Genomic DNA, 17,408 nt, shown 5'->3' on the forward strand with positions numbered 1-17,408 from the left:
TCCATGCCTGACACCTCCACTCTTCCTTTCTACCTCGCAACCAGTGACAGAAATGCAAGTCATCGCTTATATGCAACAAGTGTTAATCACAAGATTGTATCGCGTTTGGCTTTAGACCTACAAGTTAAGTGCCTTTCTTTATGTGCTTTCCTCATAAGTAGTTTATTGCATACTACGTTTTATTGTACGAAGAAATTGGCCTTAATCACAAAATAGAATTATGTAAAGTGTTTCCTTTAGTAAATTTGGTGGAAAATGATTTTATTGAAGAAATTGCGAATTCCATAAAACTCCGGTCATTGAACTGAATTATATTGGAATTAAATTACAAGTATTTTACAAAATATAAATAATTTCATAAATAAATCACGCCATATCTTCCGTGCTATTGCAAAATAAGATTAACAATTTTCTCACGTCCGCATCGAGATCGAGTTAGGCGACGACAACGTCTGCAAAAAGTAAGTTGGAAATCTAATAGAGTTTGTGGCAAGCCGGTTATTTGTGTTATTTTTTAGTTTCACTGACGCTCAGGAGAAATGCTATGTAACGCTCGCGAACGAAGGCGAAGCAACCTGACATTACAGTAATAACTCTGAACCGCCCTTCTGTCATTACTCTGTACACTTTCCTTGAGCTACGAAAGACGATATACTTTTTTTATTTTTTGCGGTGATACTCCTTACAATTACATTTTATGTCACTACGCAGCTAGTTTAACGAAGTTTTGATGATGGGCCTCCTTGGCATCTAACGTTTTCTTGTTTACTTTTGTAATTTAAAAATTCAATTAACGTCAGCGGATCTTGTTATAAACGTGTGGTATAAAGCTACATTATTTTAAATAGCGTTGTTATTATGACGATATGGATATTAATGCACAGACTTTAGCGTGATAGAACAGATCTAATAAAGGTAGACAGGCAGCGGCGCCGGATCGTGACTGTTGCACTTGATCCCGAGCTCAAATCCGACGATTATTTCACTGTGATTATACTCCGCAAGTTCACCATTTCATTACCATAGCTTACCGCGGCTCACTAGAACGAATTATTCGACCTTTAATGCAACGTTCTATTTGTACTTGATAAAGCTATAAATCTGCTCTCGAAGATAATTCTCGAACTTTGTATGCACTAATGGAAGCGGTATGCAGATGTTTGCTTTTAATTACGATTCAGTATCTTTAGGTATAAGTTATCACAACGTCAATCATAAACTAGCATGAATACGTGTAAGGCTTAATTAACCGGTCACTGTTAAGCAAGTATTAAATATGTTTACGGCCACACTGCTTGTGCTTGCTTTTGCGATATAATGAATTTCTTAGTGAAATGCCGTATTTCTTTAAGAATATTATTCTTTATACATAACTGTAACATATATGAACAAAGGTAAGCAAGTCATTAATCACAGTCCACATCTGTCGCTGTACCTGAGTATTCTATCTTGAAGTTTGCGATCAGGCGAGGTGTTACATAATTGCTATAACGCAGTGGCGTGCCTCTTGTTGCCGACAGGTCGTCAGTCGGCGGCGGTTCCTGTTCGCATGTGAACCGTATTTATTATAATTACGTCGCTTGCCTACTATCCCATCGATGAGACGGGAGCGCGCCAAGATGAATGCCACGATACCATCGCTCTTCACTTCAATTATGTACACCCCACTTACACTTTTGAGTACCTATCTGTGTCTAACTATCAAATCGTGAGTCACGTCAGTTACTTTTTTATTTTTAAAATTGTACATTACTTAGTTTTGTGATAGAATTTAAGCGCCTGCGATAGTAGTAAAAATTTCATAATTTGGGACATTATATCGTTATCTATTGTTTTTATGATGAACGTGGCCTTTTAGTCATTTAAAGACTGTTGGCTCTGTCTTCCCCCAAAAGGGATATAGTCGTTATTATATGTATGTATCGTTATATTTGTCTAAAGTTTAATTGTCGATAACGATATCGGATCGTTTATGCGAAGCGTTAATTGAAGTTGCGCCGGCGATAGTTTACCGATTATTGCAACGACTTGACTCTACGTTGGTCCGTTTGCGTCGTAGGTGATATCGCTTGGAAAATCGTAACCTCTTCCCACATAATTGGCGTGTGGGCGCGGCGGCGGCGCGTTATCCCGACCGCCGCCCACCGGCGACGAAGCGACGCCCGATTAGATAGCACGGCCCCCGACACCCGACCCGGCAACACCTACCGGCTCCCGGGCTCCCAATAAACTCCTGTTTGTGTCGTTCTAATGAGTATATAATGGTGGGCCCAAAGTGAGAAAGATTTCGGTTCAAGAACAATTTGTGAATATGATGATTAGGAGTCGAATATATTTTGGCGAGATCAGATTCAAATAATGTTTTAATTTGCACAATTTTAATGCTCACTTCTATAGAATACAATAGAGTGAAAATATATTGACGACGTTATTTTTCCTAACTGCAAACCAACGTCGAAAAGAGCATCCAACCAATTAGGAATTCAGAACCCTAAAGACAGGACCTCAAAGCATCTAAAAATTGAAATTGCTAAACGAGATATTTGAACACAGTTTTAGTGATGGTGTATCAACAATATCCACCCAAGCCATTACTGCGAAAGTGTCAGCTACCATGAACCCAAGTGATAGCGAGATTGTTTCCTTATTAGGAAATTTCACTGCGCTGACATTCGACCCGTTCAGACTAGCTGACGTCGAGACAATAAACCCGTTTCAATATCAGACATCATCGAAATCATTAGAAAATGTCAGGCGGCCGTGAATACAAAACACGGGAAATTGTTTCCTCATTGGAAAATTTCATTTTGTTTTTAACTATGCAATAATGGCAAAATTTAGTACCGTAATAGTTTAAAAAGTTAATAGAATTCTTCCCCTGATTAACTTTAGTTGTAAATAGCTTCTCTTAGGCTTAGGCAAGTAGTGACTTCTAGTCTTGCGAACATTGGCTTTCCTAAAACTACTTAGAAGTTGGTTCGTTACACAATCAGTATTTGTACTTCCTTACTAAAAGGCATTTTTCTTATAAATCCACGAATAATATATAATTATTTTTTTTATAATTAAATATATATTACATCATCGAATCCACGTCTAGTCAAAAACTTGCTTTCAATCGCGACTGATAGATGTATGACGATAAGCGGCAAATGCCCCCGATGGCCCGTGAGTATGCCACAATGCCCGCTAGCCTAGCTCTCATTAGCGATAAGAAATGGCACTAGCCCTCGTTACGCGGGACGAGAAGCCAGGACGCTTCATTAATTGCATATTGTCGATGTTCTGGCCAACGATCACATCGCCGAGATCGTCCACCCGATCTCACGACGCGCGACGTCCCTATTTCCGCCCGGTATGCGACTGGTGACTGTAACCCTATATACCTTTACTACAGGTTGATTTGTAAAGGTTAACCAAACACTTTTCATTTATATTCCGTATTCCTTCTTCGAAAACTCCAAAGTTGTAAAATATTGCATGGTTACAAACAGTGCTTTCCGGCTCTATTTGTCCCTTACGGAAAAAAACGTATGTGTTACAAAATCAATAAAAAGTTCGCGAACAGTGTTGTGAGACCAAAACCATGAGCTTATTAACCGCTAAACACAAATCCGGAGAAAGTTAAATAACACCAGGTATGTTTTTGACTACCGTAGTCACTATTAGTGGAACTCATGAAAATCGCAAGCGAGACGTTAAACATATACTGTGAGAATTAATAGGAATCATCGATGATAGGAGGACGTACTTGTGCGGCTAGGATAAACACAGATTTTATCAGGCTAACCGTAAACTTTGATTTAAGACTTGCCTTAGACACGCCCAAGCTTAGATTTGAACATAAAGCAGATCACTATTTACGAGTATAATTTGTTCGTTATCATTAATGTTGTTAAATCTATTCTTATTAAAGAAACCTTTTTGCCAAAACCCGTGCTTAGTTGGCAGCAAGCTACGTGGTAGGAATGCAAATAATAATAGTTCCGACTTGAACTTGGTTATTTACTTTAAAATATTTCAATAAATAGATACTTATTTGTAAATATTCCTTCGGGCACCAATTCAGCGAAATTATAAAATTCCGGATAGGCTAGCTATAATGATTGATGTAAATATTCCCCGACCGGTTTTTAATATGACTAAATTCTAATGAGATGTAAAGATTAGCATCCTGCTGTCTGGTATGTATTAGTAATACATTATTATTTATGAGATTGTTATTATTTTAATATTTAAATATCTCTAAATACGTGTTCTTAGAGTAACATCCCTGTAATTTTAACACCGGCCTGAATTAGGAAAATTATGGCGAACTAGCAGTTCACTTTCTAGTTTGGCGTGAGCTCACGAGTTCTACGGGAATGTGTAGACTTTTCGCTGGCTATCTACGTCTGTTAGCTTTAATAGATGCACTGCAATGGGGAGCGAGTGCGGTATCTGCGGGAGCTATCTATGCAATTGCAAATAAATCAAGCGCAGCGACGCATGCCTCTATCGCGCACAATATGGTTGACGTTAATTGACGAAATGCGGAGTGCTAGTGTGTTGCTAGCTCTGATTTATATGCGCGCGCAAATCGCTACTCAATTTGCATTGGATCTATGTAAAGCGCCCACTCGGTAGTCGTTACCGCGATCTTGGCTGTCCACACTGCACCAGCACCGGCCAATCGTCACGACTGACCGATGGTATGTTTTAGCTTACACTCCATTCGTTCTTTTTTATGTTGTCTTATTAGTAAGTAACGAAATGATATCTTATGATTATGAATATGATATAGATGAAATGAATCTGATAAATATCTTCTCTATAAATTTTAAAACCCCATTAAATAATTAATAAAACGAGTCAAATTATTAATTATTATAAACATGAAATGTAAATAATTTCATTATTGCCATAGTTAGTACAAGTGTATAATATTTATGGCTTTAAGGTATTCAGCGTTAATTGATCTAAATGGAATTAAATCTTAATACTAACGTTTCAAAGAGAATTTCTAAAAGCAGATGATCTTTATGTTGATTTATAAATTAGAATGATAACAGAGAAATGGGTATGAAAATTCCTACATTTGTCAAGAGTAAGGGCGGCTAAGTAAATACAAACTCGCGACATAATTTAATGCCATGATAGAAGAGATGTTCAGTGGCAGTTTACAAGTTTGCTGCGGGTCGCAATAAGATATAGAAAACAGGCTCGTTTAAGAGAATCTTGTCAAAGATAACTAATTGCAAGTGGTTCCAAATGCAAATAAAATTAACTATACAAGTGAACAAGTGCGCGACGCGGAAGCAACATATCCGTTGCGGTATGGAAAAGCGGCGCGCAGCAAATACCATTTCTTGGAGCGCGCAGCGCCAAATAGGTTCGGAAAGTGGGTCGCATTTAGGTCACACACTGTTTTCTGTAATGGAAGTTTGCTGGAGTTCCACCGCAAGTAATCTCAGAGTCACATTCGGAGTGCGTCTAATTTGCGGATCGTGCGTTTCGGGTTGCGGTCACGCGCGTGCCGCCCGCAACCGAATTCCGCGGCGAGACGTGCTGCGTCGACGACGGTAGACACTTCAGACTGAATTAAGCAATTGACAAAGTTCATTGATCGCTTGATATCCGTTGCAAATAATATTTCGTGATAATAATTCTGTCATGACCTCTCAATTTTTTACGTTAGTCTTTTATTTCTATAGGTTTTTTTTTTTCAAATTTTAAGCGTCTGCTTTTTAACCGTTTATTATAATATCTAAATCTTTTGTCTGTACTCTACGTATCTATGTGTAAAAATAAAGGTTATCGATACCTTATGTTCTATTCCCACTATTTAGATTTATAGCAATTGTCAGTCAGATAGGCTTTTATTGTCGGATGACGTGCTTCTAATGATACAGGAATCCCTTTATGAAAGAAATTTTCTCTTTTTTCGTTCGCGTTCACAGAAGATTGAAACAAATCAATTACGTATGTGAGAATCATTCCTCGGTTAAGGTTACGTCAACATTATATGATAATGTGATGTTAATGTAATCAAAGTTTAATACGTGATGTCTGCTAAACATAATTGTATAATAAATACTTGAATTCTAATTAGGTGATACGATTCGTTTAGACTACTTCGCAGGTGAGAGTGTGAGTATAACGGTAATGGCATTGTGTTAGAGAAATTAGTTATTATACGCATGCCTTCTAGCGGATAGGTATGTCAAGTGCATGAACACTTGACGTTCATTTCCTCTCTTACTGCATACTTGCAAATTTTATTGTGACATGAAACCGCTAATGTTTCAATCATATAGCCTGCAGCCATTTCAAGGCAAGAGATTTGTTAGCAATACGAAATATGAATATTAGCAATGCAAGTGTATATTAGAAAATAAAAATTAGGTTTTATATGATATTACTGCCGCTACTTTTCAGTTTGTTATTTATGGCTGTGTTATCATTTAATGATACCATGCGCAGACCGGCAACCTTTTTACACGTCAAGGATCATTTATTCTTCATCTTACAATTTTATTCCCCCATTTGAATGCCTATAACACGAATTACATGCTGCTGTTAATAGAATTAAGGATATGTTGCGAACCAATTACTCGTAATGACTTTAGACATGGCATTGAAATTAGCGCTTGCATGAAGATAATTATTTATTGTTGTGAGTTTATCATAAAGTTCACCGTATTACGATTTAAAGGATTTTGTAAGGTACTATATATTCTGTTCTTTTTATAATATGGATGTCTTTTTTTTTGGAACTAAATACGCTTAATCCGAATGAACTAATGACCATTATTTAATCTGCTCAAAAAAGTAAATCCAGGTAAATTTTATTTTTACATGTTAGTGCTGAAATTGCGTTTTTCTTGAAAACACCCAGGGTCGATATTTAAATCGCTCACAAAAAAGGTTCCAAAAATAAGAGCTTTCTTAATTTGTGTGAGAAGTCCTTATATATTGGAACGCGATCGAGATCATATTGTGCTGTTTGACGCCTGCGCAGTGCAGGTTGCATAATGTGTAAGCCGTGGGAGCCAACGCGCACGCGGGCCGTTATGATACAAAATAATGCTACAACAGAAAAATTCATGTCTATATCTGAGAGGAAATTTTAAAACAAACACACATGTTACCATAATGCAGAAAATGTTTTTTATTAATCGTAGGTCAGATTAATTGTATTATTATTTAATTTAATTGTCAATTCGTTTATCGGAATTTTTTTTATTGACGTTTCTTTTTCTGAATATCATTAATGTATTTCTTATGAAAATTTTTTTAGCTTTGATATTGTGAAATTTCGTATGCAACGAAGCCGTTGTGCCTCCTTTGCTTCCTCCATGATTTGTGTGTATGCGACGCATGCCGCCGGTACCGTTCCATTACTGATTTTATTAGACGATTCGCGTGTATCGCCCGTAATCAATTTGAGCACGTTTGCCGGCGTTGTAGCCCGCTCCATTTGCAACGTGTTATTGTACATAAAACGGCTTTACGGCCACCTTCTCTGGCAGACTGGCACAGTTCATAGTTGCTGTAAACCTAGATTCGGCTCTTGTCTCAACCAAGTTATTTAGGCCTAGACTATAAACGTCGAGGTATTTTGCTTTTTAATATTCATAAATACGCTAAGTCAGGTTATTATTCCCCAAGATGTTAATAAAGAGAGAATCCAGAGCTTTCAATGCTAACTTTGACATAACTTTAATCATCATCCTTCATCATGTCGGTAGTTCTGGTTGCATCATTACCTCTCTGGAGAGAAGCCTAGTATACGTCTGTGACCACAATTCTGGAGTGCATAAATCACGTTTTTATGAGTAATGACCCCTGTCTGACCTTTGCAACCTCCAGAGACGTTATTAATATATTTTTTTTGTTAATTAATAGAAAAAGTATCAAGTACCTACCTTCTGATATGTAGGTACTTTCGTTAGGTCTAAATGTTTGTTTTTTCAATACTTGAGCATTTTGGAAAGTAACACAACTTTGGTTACTACTAATGCTTACAAATAATAAATTTGAATAAAATTCTATTTGTATTCCTCAATTTCATCACTTCGAAAAGTCACACAACGGTATTTCGCGTTTTTTACTTTGCATTTTTTGGCAATTTCTGCGAATAAAGAGTCTCACTCTGACCGGTTTCTCAATAAAACGTTGCTAAATTGCAATCAATATAGAAAAACTAGATTTTTATTGAGGCTAATAGGTAACCGTACTGTTAAGCTAGTAAAAAATTTAAACCTTAATGCAATTATTAATGTGCAGGGAGCCGGCCAACTCAAAATTACTATTTTATCCTACTGTAATAAATACACGTCAGTAAACAATAACATTATGGAATTATCCCATACACAGATTTGGTTTTATATTCTATCCCTGATTTTCTACCATTTTTATGACTCTTTGTATCTGTGCACATAGCTATTATTCAATTTAATCGATTACTTAAATCAAAATAACTATTTTCGGTCACAACCAATGAATTTTTTATGCTTAAAAAAATGATTCCGAGGTGTTATCTTAAAACCGGTTCGTAATAAGTACCAATTAATTCAAACCCATATCAATATTTGGTATACCGTGACACTGACACCGGTGAGTCAGCCACCGACGCGTGGGCACGCTTATTGTCTGCGGACAATTTGCATACTCAACCTGACCATAAACAATGATAAATATCGATAATTTTTCTACACGGACACACTTAAACCATCGGAATTAATATCGTCAACGAAAACCATACTTTCGTACAATCACCAACACAAATTCAAATAAATTATTTGTTAAACCGTAAGATCTACCCATTAGCGGAACATTTTGAAAGTTATTGGCTATTCTCTGTGTATCGTCTTCGAGATCTTCTCTGGCACAATGTGCGGATAATTTTTTAAAATAGCTTTCCCTCGGTTATTGTCACCATATAAGGAAAGATCACATTGGTCGGCTCCCGGCGATCGATAAATTGACTATTTATAAAAAAGCGAAACACCTGTTAACGGGAGAGTTGTCAAAAGCGAGCGCACCCGCATCGGTCGCGGTCGTTCACCCCGCGACAACGTAATTAAAATCCTTCATGGAAAGCACGCCTGATGGAATCCATCCTGACCTCGCGCACGACCGCACTGTGCCGCCCTTTAAGCGTTACTTTATAAATAGGAGCAGCCTGCTTTAATACCGCGTCGTGGAGTTTAGTGGAGCGCGACCGAACTTCCAGTTCTTATAGAAATACTCATTCTGTGAGGTGCATTTCACCCAATTGTCGCTTCAATACTTGTAGACTTGTTGACTCGACAGTCTACGTATTTACGTAAAACTGTTTAAATTTAAGAAAAACAGTTTTTCTCATAAGTTATTGAAAAGCTAAGCGAATCAAGATATCCATCGATAATCAGGAAATAGGAACGTATTCTCACCTTGTGCCCGATAGAGTCGATGGCGTGTCACCGTCGCACGCTTAGTCACGAACATTACTCTGTTCTCACGTGACCCTCTTAATTACAATCTCAGCCCATAACCGGGTCAGGTGTGCCCATCCATAAACAAGCTAAATTCAAAATCGGAATTCCAAAGAATATATAATATAATAGTATCATACAAACCAATGATAACCGTACACAAAAGTAGGTAATTGAATTTGATTAATACCCTTCGTAGAATAACTTTGAAAATTACATGCTTTAAGTCAACATTTTGTCCATTGTGTACAGAAAACTTATTCACGGTCAGTTGAGATTTGAGATGGCTAATAAAACCCTCTTTACGTATAAAATTATTGGGAAAGTACTCGAGATCAAAAGTTTCAATAGTGAATAGACCTCATTGGTAATAGTAATCAGTTTCTTTGACACGTAGCCGCTATATTATTTACCTTTTTTAATTCCTTGTATCGTTTTTTGTTGAAAAATCATTGTACGTTTTTAAAATATATTCCGATTTATGCCTCACGGATGATATAAAATCACGGTCTGTTGACTTAAGCATTTGTAACAAAGAGTGATGTAAGAATGATGAAACAAAGCATGTTATGATTTGAGTCTGAAATTTATCATTAACGAGAAATGGGAAATTGCTTTTCGCTCGATGTAACAAGTCATGATACGCTCGTAAAGTCGTTAGACTAACTAGAGAAAAAGGTTTTTCTTTTTTTTTTCAAAATTCAATTTTTTTGCCGTGTGGTTCCCGGCACCAATATAAAAATAGAAAAGAATAGGACCACTCCATCTCTTTCCCATGGATGTCGTAAAAGGCGACTAAGGGATAGGCTCACAAACTTGGGATTCTTTTTTGACAATGGGTTAGCAACCTGTCACTATTTAAATCTCAATTATATCAATAAGCCAAATAACTGAACGTGGCCATTTAGTCTTTTCAAGACTGTTGGCTCTGTCTACCCCGCAAGGGATATAGACGTAACCATATGTATGTATGTATGTTAATTTTTTTTTAAATATATTTAAAAACATTGTAGCATACAATACTATTCGTAATATAATTAACTAAAATATAAAAAAATGTCTACCACTTATGAAAGTTGTGCCAAATTAATCATTAAACAAACAATATGTATGCTGTGTGTTAGCACGCAGTGTCAAGTTCACGGCGTTCCTATGTAGATCGTGCCTTTGTCCATTTAACCACGTAACTTTGACCTTGAAGATAAACCAAATCCTTTCGAAGTTGATATTTGTTGATGGATGCTTTTGCTCATTCATGAGAATAATTCAAATAATAATACTTTCAAATTGCAGCTAGGTACATACGCATCCTCAAGTTTATTTTAAGATTTATTAAAATTTGTGAAGTATTTTTTAATAAGCAAATATTTCATCCATTTTTCTTGAAAATATATTATTTAATGAATACCATATTAGAAAATAAATTTCTTCTTAGTTAAATCTTATATGAAATTGCTTGTCAAGAATGCTATAAGTACGCTGTAAACTTGGATTCGCTGTCGTAAATTCTTGACAATAATTAACTTCATAACATAGAATCTTCATAAAACTCCATCATAGTCTGTTCCATTGGCAATTAATTATAATTGAATGATTTATTTTACAGTTAAACCTTTTATACCAATGTCATCTAGATTTCAAGTTTATTTTTTTTAAGTTTTATCTTAGATCCAATAGTGTTTTTATCTACCGTACTCAATGTTTTCATTTTATTATTTAATACTAGCATTCGCATAAAACTTGGTTTTTGTCTAAATCTATCACATTTACAATATGATCTAGTGTAATTAAAAAAATCTATCTATCTAAACTGTGGAAAAATAAAATTATCTATTTCTAACGACCACTAAGCTACAACCTCGTGTAAACTATGCATTAGGGCTGCCATAAGTCAGTACTAATGCTGACCCCCGACCCCGGTCGTGCTCTCGAATCGTTCGAAAGCTACTAGTTGTTCCATTTGCAATTGCCAGCACAGATACCTAAGGTAATCCCCGCCAATCTAATGGGGTTCAATTCTCGTGGGAACCATTTTTATTGCTATCTAAATTTCTGTTTGAAAGCAGTTTATCATTATACAGATTCGAGTTTTATGCAGATGTGAATTGATTGAATGAAAGAAATTACATACTATTTTCACATATTGTACTAGACACATATAATATACATTTATGTCCCTTTTTAAAATCAGTAGATTTGTAAGTCATTAATTTAACGGTTTTTACAGTTTAAGGGATTCTCTAAGAACAATAAAATTTAGGAAAATTATTGTACTATGTGGAATTTTAATTAATTCATAACAATTTACTTTAACTGTATAAAAAAAATCCTAGCACAATAAAGTCATTCATTTATTAAGTAAAGAAATATTACTTAATATAAATTTATTGATAATCCAAATTTTAATAATATGAATTCTTTTTGCGGTTGCAATAGTCCAGATTCGTTGATGTCTTTTGTATGGAGCGTTGTTTGGTTCAACGGGGACCTAATTTTTAGAACCTTCTCTCTGAAATTAATAATTGCTTTGGTAAGTTTCTTTATTTAAATATGTTTTTACAGATAGAGGTAAAGAAGGAGAGAGAAAAGGAAAGATCCCTTAATATTTTTTTTGCCTACCCTAAAATTTTATTCCGATAAAATTTTCCTATTCGCAATTGTATTCTCAGCTTTACGCTCATATCCCTAGACTCCTGAGTCCGCTTTCTCCTTCAATTCCACTCATGTGAGCGAAAGACGTACTCGGATTTATATTATTTAACCAGCTTTTAATCCTATTAATAGTAGCGATACGCGATAAGTCCGGCGAAGGCGCCAAACGAACCGACTCTAAATATAGCAATGGTACGAGTATTATTGCTGCTATATGCGCGGCCGAGCTTATCGCAAATACACATTAAAAATACTATAGAATATGATGTATCAAGTGTAATTTTTAATTAAATAAGTCTGTAGCCTAAGAGGATCTTGGTCATTAGACAGTATAATCCAAAATTGTTAGGAATATATTATTTGAAAAGATATACTAAATATCTAAATGTACTCTTAAAATATTTGAATTTCGATTTAAAATTTACCTTACCTTTTATTAAATATACCTCTGACATTGCATTCATGAGCTTAATTTTCTGTTTTCTCATTATTGTATGTCACAATGCAACGTTAAGAAAAAAAGCCTCACTACCTTAACGGTATGGAGTCGAGAACCATTTATTACTAACAGCTCCGATTTTTCTACGTAATGCCTGCGCTACTGCACGAAGTTGTACAAACAACGTTAAATTACACATAATTATTGGCCTAAATTTCCTAATAGGATCTGATTAAGTATATGATTAATTCGAATTTATCACAAGTATGTAAATATTTATACCGTTCAAACATAATTTTCGTTAATTTTATTTTGCAAATAATGTATTCAATCTCTTTTACCCTGCCCTTTTTAATAACGAAGTTATTTTAAATATGTTATTACCAGCTCAATGTTCACCAATTTGTGCCAATTTAAATTTTGTGAAAAAAAAATCTGCAAAGCTTTAACTAAATAAAATTTGTTGATGTTGGTGAAATGGCTGTACATCCGCCGTTTCGCCACACTGAACATTTTAACTTAAGACATGCGTAATCTTTTGCCCAAAATATCGCTGCGTCCTGCGCCATTCGTTACTTCACGGTAGATTTTCGCGGGCGCAAATGGATCAGGAAATCGAGCCGTGTGAACGACTCCCGACTTTTTATGTTCCATATTGTAGCGGTTCTTCTGTCGATATCTGTATGAAGAAGTATTTCTTTGCCAGTTGTATAAAAATAGTCATCGGTTATATCGCTTTTTTTTTAAATTATTAATTTGATTAGAGCAAAATTTTATTTTTATATTTTCTTCTTGAATGGTTTCAATATTAGATTTGTTGAGAAACTCAAATTATTACTTACGTTAACATTGAATGTGAAATATACCTGTGTTTCAATTTGAATATATGAGAATATGTTCTGTGATAGAGCATAAAAATATTTGTTAATTTGAATCCAATTAAAACCAATCTTCATGTAATAAAGCGCATATAATCAATCATATGTTCTATTTCACAATAGGCGATTTTTTTTTATTTTCTTTCGTACAAAGTCTTAGGATAAAAATAACCATTCAAACAAGCTTTAAGTTATGGCTGTGATTACAGCGCCAACTAAACCACCATAAAATATTTAATAAACCAGTTTATTGCACAGGATGCACTGGAATACCCTGAGCTGTCTTCACGTTAAACTTAAATGTGAGCATTTAAAAAAATATTCTATGTACTTTCTTCAGTAATCAATAATTTAATTTCCAAATTATGCTGTTGAATTATATAAAGCCATCAACATACCGAAGTTCAAGTAATTTCAGGATGCTGAAAGGATCTGCGTCACGTGATATAGTTCAAACAAATTCAACACCCAGTTCATGAACTTTTCACTGTTCGTATATCACAGGCTGGCACAGTCCTCGGGGTGACGCGCGCGCAATGATGGTCGCGAGCCTACAGTCGCGGCCACTCTCAACGAGACACTGAACTTGCTGGAGTGCGCCCCAACGGTTATAACATAACACGTCTGACGTAACCTTAACCTTGCAAGAAGAAGAGGAACGAGCCGCCGAAGGACGGAGAGAGAGCGCTATAGGCCCGAGAGAAAGGGAGAGATGGTGTGGTTGCCGGACGCGGCGCGCCGCCGGCCAGCGGACGACCGTCGCACCGCCCGCCCGATCCGCAGATATGTATTTTCCCATACAAAGCTTTAAGTGGTCACACTTTTTTTTATTTTCATTGGAATAACATGAAAGCTAGACATCGCTTTCACTGACGCCAGAATAAATATCTTTTTGACGTTGATGTTTCCCACATTTATAAATTTAACAACACTTTAAATCACTTTAGCAGACGCGCTATACAGGATTTAAATCCATCACTCATAAATTTGTGCAACCACGATCGTTTTGTTCTATTCTATGTTTTCACTAGCGACCTGCCCCGGCTTGGCACGGGTAGCATGTATACATAAAAATCTTTGTCATGAATCTATTTAAGAAATACTTAATAAAAATCAATACGTATGTATACATAAAATCACGCATTATTCCCAGAGGGGAATTAGTAAAAATCTGCTGTGTCGTTTTAAAGATCTAAGTATACATACATACAGACGGACAGACTAACAGACAACTTTGCTTTATACTATATAGTCATAGTAATGTGCTGGTATTCAGTTTCGTATTTTGTAAAACAAGAGATATGGTTTTATACCATTATATTTTTATACTGATAGATAACAACAACCTCAAAAGTATCTTAAATAGAAAAATTGAGTTCCCAGTTTACAGCTCTAATTGTAAGGCGAAATTCAAAAGCAGAAAGTACTCGCACGCCTATTAGAAATTTGCAATTAGATTACACGTATGTCAAATTTCTCATTAATTATTTTTCTGAAAGCTTGAAAACTAGAAAACAATATCATAAAGAAAAATGTTTTCCGCTATGTTAAAAATGAAATCGTATCGCAATGGCATAATGACCTAGTTCATGAAACAATGCGTGTTAAAAATGATGAAGTTTAAATAAAAATTTTCGCGAAAAGTGGGGTAGAGTTGAATTCGGACGTGAGGTCGGTTTTCTATTAATGTCAGTTCGCCACAACGCGAGTCGTGTCGTGTCACGCACCCGCATGTGTCATACAACACGATGCAGTTAATCTGGTAGACGAAAAGAATAATAAACTTGAGCGATTCTTCTTGTAGACGATGGGCTAACAACCAATGACTATTAAAATCTCAATTCCATCATTGAGCCATGCGGCTGAACGTGGCCTTTCAGTCTTTTTAGGCCTGCTGGCTCTGTCTACCCCGCAAAGGATATAGACGTTATTTATGTTTATACCGATCATTCAGCTAGCTGTTGCATTCGAGACACGACGAGACGAGCTTGTTGACTTCAATTATCCGGTCTGTTTTGAATAAAATCCTATTGACCTAATTCCGAAATTTATTTAGTTCAAAATATTTTTTTCTATGACGCGTATGAAAGGTCAAGAGTACTCTAAACCGGCGTACTTGTAAGAAGTTTGCAGGGATTGTGGCAAGCGGAAAGATGTGGTCTCTGCCTGCCTTTTCGGGTACGAGGGGTGATATGTGTTTTTATATTATTTTTTTCATTTTCAAGAAAGTATTCCATTTCCAAATTGGATACTAATTCAATTGTTTATATTTACACATTTTTTCGGGCTAAGAAGTAAGATATCATTCAAAATAACGGCTTGACCACTAAATGTAATAAATAACAGAGATAATTAGCCCAATTCTGCCTGCTTCTGAACTTAACGGCTGTGTGTCCAAATTTAATCTGGACCACAATGTCGCTATATATCAAGTCTCTGCATTGCTTTAATTTTTCGTTTTCACTGCTTATACGAAAGCACTTTTAAGATTTAAGCCGTGAAAAATGGAGAAATTAACATATGCGTAGTATGGATTAAAGGAGATTTCTGACATAATAGCTTAATAATCGTAACTAGCTTAGGTAGTGGAACCCTTACTCTTCCTCTTTTAGCGTTCCAAGCTCGTTGGTTAACTTTATGGGTGTAACTTAAGAAGCATAAGCAAAATTTAACTTCATTTTTTTGCGTGTTTCCTCCATAGGACTACAGAGCAAAATCTTCTCATTTTTCCCATAAAGGTACAAAAGTGGGTCGGACGTGGTTTACTATACACATGGGAAAATTTGATAAAATCTTTTTTTGCCGAAAATAGAAAAATATGATGTGTGTTTGTTAAAAAAAATTAATATTCATGAACGTGAATCTTATATCTAAATAACGCTTCATTATACTTTCAAATTATCATCTAAATATATTGTTATACTTCGCTAAAATAATTTGAAATGTAGGTATAAATAGCACATATTGGGTATGACTCAACTGATGACCTCAACTTTCTAAAGTTCACAAGGACAACAACACTTGATTATTCAGTATTTTGGCTTATTTGGTTTTGAACGTATGCTAATGACGCTTTCACTAGTGTACTATTAGGAAGCAGATTCATTCCACTTGCGGAGTCCATCTCGTTCATTAGTGCAATCTATCTATCTTTGTTTCACATCGATTCATCAAGATTCTCGCAGCCAATTGATTATTACTCTTATCTTATTTTTAGAGCGCGCACGGATCCTTATATTTTACTAATATGTAATTATGTCAAGGATAACGTTGACTAACAAATGGATTGACATATCAAAGCACAAACCATGCAGCTGGGCCTAGTATGAGTAGAGAGGAAAATGTGGCATGTTAGTTCCTTATATGGTCTAGGGATGGTATAGCAGAATTCCTGAAATTTTACGGAATTTTTCGTTTACGCGGCCGGAGCTGTCGTAGTAACTAATTTTTTTTTTTAATTCGAAGTGCTAAAAGCTAAATAAGGAATATATACTTCCCCTTTATTTTTTGGACTATCTTCGATGTGGGAATAGATTTCACGGAATCCAAATTCCACCTGTTAATCCACGCGTCTATTGAGACAGTTATTTTTTTTTATTACATTAATTCTAGTGTCCAATTCTGAAAGCAAAATCTCGACCATTCCCGCGCACTACGCATAAAAATTACACACTTACTCTATGAAATTGATAACATCATAAAGAATGTTCTCAAGATAGTTTGAAGTTGTCGGTAGGTAGTATGTTTCCCATCACATTTCCCGGCTGACTACTTATTAAGCCACGAGTTGTAATGCCTCTTAATCATTGGATATATCTTATTGTTTTAGTATCTTGTAATTATAAAACTGAACAGTTCTGGCGCTCATTAATGTAGTTACATCAAATTCAATTTACTACATTTAAAAATTCGTTACGTCCTCAATATTTTGAACTATTTCCACGTATACACATATAATAAATACGCCTTACAAAAATGATG

At 35.6% G+C, this 17,408-nt stretch overlaps 2 protein-coding genes across 5 annotated transcripts in view; one reads left to right on the forward strand and one right to left on the reverse strand.

The window, feature by feature from the left end:
- The window catches only part of LOC106137673 (uncharacterized), a 57,961-nt gene extending 43,990 nt beyond the window's left edge, over positions 1-13,971 (reverse strand). Inside the window, exon 1 of the mRNA XM_013338544.2 lies at positions 13,826-13,971. The gene's annotated coding sequence lies outside the window, so the exon portion shown is untranslated. The remainder of the gene's footprint in view (positions 1-13,825) is intronic.
- Positions 1-17,408, forward strand: part of LOC106137675 (autophagy-related protein 16-1) — a 164,862-nt gene that overhangs the window by 65,342 nt on the left and 82,112 nt on the right. The gene's annotated exons all lie outside the window — the stretch shown is intronic.

Source organism: Amyelois transitella, chromosome 10, assembly GCF_032362555.1.
Source record: "Amyelois transitella isolate CPQ chromosome 10, ilAmyTran1.1, whole genome shotgun sequence".
Taxonomy (NCBI): domain Eukaryota; kingdom Metazoa; phylum Arthropoda; class Insecta; order Lepidoptera; family Pyralidae; genus Amyelois; species Amyelois transitella.